The sequence below is a fragment of the Loxodonta africana genome, chromosome 9 (genome assembly GCF_030014295.1).
Source record: "Loxodonta africana isolate mLoxAfr1 chromosome 9, mLoxAfr1.hap2, whole genome shotgun sequence".
NCBI lineage: Eukaryota > Metazoa > Chordata > Mammalia > Proboscidea > Elephantidae > Loxodonta > Loxodonta africana.
In genome coordinates this window covers 122,429,451-122,435,086 of record NC_087350.1, presented here as the reverse complement: position 1 = coordinate 122,435,086, position 5,636 = coordinate 122,429,451, and positions in this window count along the sequence as shown.

Sequence of the window (5,636 nt, the reverse complement as noted above, 5' to 3'; positions counted from 1 at the left end):
AAATGAGAGCTTCTGTACAGTGAGGTGTCCAGCCTCCCTCCCCTCCTGTGCCCCAAGGGGACCGAGTTTATTAATTTCTTGTGTATCCTTTGGGAGTTAATTTATAGAAAACATGTTAAAATCCATCCCTCTTTTCCGCCTTTGTTTCTGCACACGCTGCTCACTGGCAGGCTTTTCACTAGTGTGCAAAGAGTTCTTGCGTGTGCAAATGACTAACGCACTCAGCTGCTAAGGGTTGTGGCTGCGTCCACCCAGAGGCACCTCAGAAGAAAGGCCCGTCTGTCCATCTACTTGTGAAAAATCGCCCACTGAAAATCCTATGGAGCACAGTTCCACTCTGATACACATGGGGGCGCTGTGCGCCGGAGTCAACTTGACAGCAACGGGCTTTGGTTGTTTTACAACTTGGGTTCATGTTTTGGGGGGCCCTGGGCCAACTATTTGGGCGGGGGTTCCCTTGTTCCCCCAGTGGTTCTGTGTCTTGGACTTGAAGGACAAAGCCGAACGGGGCCCACCAGCTGTGGCTGCCCCATGGTGGGTCCCCATCAGGAAGCAGACCCGGCCTCCTGGCCTTTAACTGCACGGCCACCACTCCAGGTCTTTCTCCCTCCATCAGGGCTACCTACGAGGGTGCCCAGTGCCGGGGGTCGGGGGGTAGGGGTGAGCAGCTGGGAGGTGGGGCACAGTGGCCTGGCCGTGGCCTGCCACCTCCCTCTCTGGAAAAGTCCCTCCCGGCTGGGGGTTTCTGGCCCCGAGCTAGCTGCTGCCTTTCTGGAAATGCTGTCAGGTGCCTGCTGAGCGAGATCAAAACCAGCTGCCTTCAGAAGCAGCAGCAGAGGGCTGACCTTCAAAGAATTAAAGAAAAAGGGGAGAGCCGGCCAGTGCCCGCCTTGGTGGGCAGCTGCCATTGTGACTGCTGGGAGATGGGTCCCGCCACAGTTGCCTGCACTCGAGGGTGGCCCCATCTAGGGTCCAGGCCGGCTTCTGGTGTCCCCAGGTCATATGAGCATAGAACAAGAGGTGACGTCCTGGCCACCCCAGGAGACAGGTGGGGTGAGGCCTGCAAAGGACCATCTGAACCTTTGGAGCGGAGGTGCCCCAGGATTCAGTAGTATCTGCAGGGGCCAGGCACAGACAATGGACACAAGCAAGGAGCCTTCTCTCAGGGGTGTTGGCTCCATGGTGTCGGGCACCCTGGGGCCAGGGCCGAGGCACCTGGGTGTCCTGCTGTCCCTGCCGACTGACCACCGGGTTGGGGGCTGCGGGCTTCCTTGGTCTTGCTTTGGGTCAGCTTAGGGGCGTCCCCGGGGTGCCTCCCTGCCGGCCTGCTTGGCAGAACCAGTTTTGTTTTCTTTTTGGCAGGAAGGAGGCCTGGGAATCCCCGGCCCACTCACCAGGGTGAGTCATCCTTCCCGGTTGGGGGGGGGGTGGGGCGCCCTCTTGAGGTGACGTCGTGGGGGCAGGTGGGGAATGATGATGAGATCAGCCAGGCGCCTGGTCTCCCAGGAGGGATGGTGGGGCTGGGGAGCTGGACCAGGATGGGGAGCCCAGCCCCAGCACCCGCCGCCCACAGTTCCCAAAGGCCCTGCAGGTCTGGCCCGCGCTGGGGAAGTGGGTGGTTTGTGAGTCTGTCACGTGCTTCCCTGGCTGCTGCCGCGTCTAAGCCTTCTTGCTATATTGGACCCTTTAAATTAACAAGTAATGTCCGAGCCACCCCAGGGGACAGGTGGGGTGAGGGGGACCAGCGGTGATGGGCTGTCTCAATGCGCAGGGAGACCCCTCCTGTGGAGCTCTTGTGCCTCTGATCCCCGTGAATAGTACGCGGCTGTGTGTGTGTGTGTATTGGGGTGTGGGGTGCTGAGAGGCCAGAGGTGGATGCTGGTCCTTAGAGAGGGTGTGCTTGGGGCAGGTAGGACAGGGCTTGGAGGACAGACAGACGTGTGAGCAGCAGTCGGAGCCCTGGGATGCCACAGCTGAGACACCAGCTGGCTCACTGTTGGGGCTGGGGGCTTTGCTGGGCAGCTGACCCACAGGCACAGATGAAGCAGCCCCTTGTGGGGAGTCCCCTGCCCCAGACACACCAAAGGGGTGTCAGAACACACGGACATTGCATGGGCGGGGTGGGCAGGTACAGGCAGGAGGCAGCCTCATTTCAGTCTGGGAGGATCCCTTTGGTGTGGCTGGTTCTTCCTCTGTCCCTGGATGAAATCTCTGGCAGCCGAAAGACTTCCAGTCACCCATGGCCAGCGGACTCAACGGCCCCTCCACTGCCCACTGAGTGCCCACCTTCATTCTGTGTGCGGTGTCTCTCCTCCTGGCTGGCGACTGCTGCCAGCTCTCTTCCCCTCCTTTCTTTTCTCCACCCCTACCTCCAATCTGGTACCCACCGCCCCTGACTCTTGAGGCCGTCCCTGACCCCCTGAGGTCATCCTTGTCCCCCCAAGGTCATCCTAGGCCCCCTAAGGTTGTTCCTGACCCATCTGGGCGGAGGCAAGAGAAAGGTGGGAATGTTTCCACCGGCCTGAGGCCAGGGTCTAAAGCCAGCTGTCCTTGCAGGGTATTTGAAGGGTTTCCAGCCCCCCATAACCCGGCTCTGTCACTCATGCTTCCTCAGCCCCCAGCACCTGGAGATTCCAGAGAGGCTGAGATCTGTCTGCTCCTTCAAGTGACCCCCTCCAGAAAGATCCAAAACCCCCAGACATCACCTCCCCCACGTACACGGCCCCTGTTTGCACCCTGGGAAATACTCCTGGACCCCACCCAGCCACACCTTCATTGTGGTGAGCCAGTCCCCCACCAGGGGTCAGACACCAGGCCATGGACCCCAGTTACTAGGGACAACTTGGGGTCTTTGGGGTGAGCCATGAAAAGGAGGGTCTCAGAGTGGGCAGCTGGCAAGCTGCTCTCCTCCTGCATTCTCAACTCTCACCCCCAGGCCTGTCGTGAGGATCCAGTAAGAAAAAGTGAGTGTGTGTGTGTGCATGCGCGTGTGTGTGGATGGGAAAGTCAGAGAGCCATTTTCATGCTGATGGAAGCACTGGCAAGGACTTGGAACTGGCATCGACAGTTCCTGTGGGCCCTACAGGTGACTCATCTTTCCAGGCAGCTATGACCTTTGCCCTAGAAGTCATTTCTGGACGTGGGGTGGGGCTGAGGTAGCCCGGAGTCCAAACATTTTAAATTGTCACAAATCCTGGGCGCTTGCTGTCACAGCCGGGCTGGCCGACTTTGGGATATTTCCCTGGGAAGGCAGGGGGAAGGCTGGCTGCAGGTCCACCTCCCGTTTCTCCTGGTCACAAGGGGACTCCCACCAGGCTGCCAGTGGGTTAACGGGCCACTTCAGATGCTGCCGCCAGGAAGAGAAGCTCCCTCACTCCTGAGAGCTCTCTCATTCCTGGGCTTGAGTGAAACACACTGACCCTGCAGGTAGGACTTGGGAAGTCCCCACGTGGTGCACTTGGCCTTAGGTGACACGATGACGGAGTGAGTGGGACGCCTGGGTCTGTCAGAGGCCAGAAGACCCCGCTGTTGGATCCCAGGAATGTGGTGTTGGTAGGGGAATTCCAGCTCCAAGTAATGACTTACACAGCGTGCTGTTAGCACTTCCACACACAGACTCTTTGAACGAGGTTACATAATTTCAGATGTCTGCCTTGTCTTCCGGCTTATTCTATCCACAAATGTTGTTGGAGGCCGTCGAGTCGCTTCCAGCTCACAGTGGCCACGTGACGGAGTACAACTGCCCCATAGGGTTCCCTAGACTGTACTCTTTATGGAAGCAGGTCGCCAGGTCTTTTCTCCTGCAGAGCCAATGGGTGGGTTTGAACCGACAACCTTTCAATTAGCAGATGAGTGCTTAACTGTTGCGCCACCAGCCCCCATCCAGGAACAGTTCCCATGGTTTTGGCTGCTTGCCCTGCAGTGCAGGTTCCCAGTGTACCATTTGTGTTCCTGAACCTGTCTCCTCTTCTGCAAAACGGGGAGGAGTTCCCCTGTCACGAAGGCTGGTATTAACCAGGCGGTATCTGCCCGAAGTTCTGCCAAGGCCTGGGCTGTCGCCTATGTCCAGTTACCGATAATCCGCTCTCATTTTTCAGCAGGTACGGACGCAGAGGCCTCTTCCTGCCATATTGCTCCGTAGAGCTGATAGCATCCACACACGAAGCCCCCTCAGCCTGGCCCCCTTTTTCTGGCCAGGACCGTGGCCTCCTTTCTAGATATTTCCGTGTGTGTGTCCTACATTTCCATGTGTCGACAGGCCATAGGTTGAACGTTTGTTTTGAAAATTATGCTAAAATTCACGTAACACAAAACTCACCATTTAACCACCTTAAAGTACATAATTCACAACTGGACCAATAAGCAACATAAACAGAGAAAACATTGAAGTTGTCAAGGATTTCATTTTGCTTGGATCCACAATCAACGCCCATGGAAGCAGCAGTCAAGAAATCAAAAGATGCATTGCATTGGGCAAGTCTGCAGCAAAAGACCTTTTTAAAATGTTGAAAAGCAAAGATATCATTTTGAGGACTAAGGTGAGCCTGACCCAAGCCGTGGAATTTTCAGTCGCCTCATATGCACGTGAAAGCTGGGCAATGAAGAAGGAAGAAGAGTTGACGCCTTTGAATCATGGCGCTGGCAAAGAACGCTGATACACCAAGGACTGCCAGAGGATGAACAAGTCTGTCTTGGAAGAAATACAGCCCGAGTGCTCCCTGGGAGCGAGGACCGGGAGGCTTGTCCCGAGTGCTCTGGACCAGCCGTCAGGACGGACGAGTCCCCTCAGGAGGACATCACGCTCGGTAACGAAGAGGGTCAGCGAGGAAGGGGAAGACCCTCAGCAAGACGGGCCCACAGGGGCTGCGGCCACGGGCTCCAGCCCGGCGATCGTGAGGGTGGCTCCGGGCTGGGCACTGTCCCGGTTGTACGCGGGGTCGCAGTGGGTCGGAACCGCCCCGCCGGCACCTGACGGCGACGGCACTCTCAGGGCGGGGGCCCTTGTCAGGCTTTTTTCCTCAGGCACGTGACCCGCGCGCCGAGCCCCGGGAAGGCCGCCCGTGCCGGCCAGTGGACCGGGCGGGCGGTACCGGGCGGGCGGTACCGGGCAGCGAACCCCGCGCCCTCGTGCGCCTCCCGCGCCCCCCGCGCCCCGGCCTGCACCGCCTCCTGCCCGAGGACCGAGAGGACCGGGTCGGCAGGCAGGGCGCCGCGAGGGAGCTGGCTGCGGGGCTGGGTCCCCGGTGTCACGCGCGCAGCGGGAGGGCCCGACGAAGGGACACGCCCGCCCCCACGCTTTGGGGAGCTTGGCTTGGAAAAGCCCGGGCGGACGGCTCAAACGAGCACGTCACGGCAGCGCTGACCAGTCAACGCCCACTGCGGCACCCTGCTCGCCCTCGGTAGGCCGTGACGGCTGTCTGTCAGGCGAACTCGGGGGCGGGAAGGCGGCGGGGGCGGGCCCGACCAATCGGCACCCGCTGCGGCTCCCTGCGCGCTCACGGTAGGCCGTGACGGCTGTCTGTCAGGCGAACTCGGGGGCGGGAAGGCGGCGGGGGTGGGCTCGACCAATCGGCACCCGCTGCGGCTCTCTGCGCGCTCTCGGTAGGCCGTGACGGCTGTCTGTCAGGCGTTCGGAG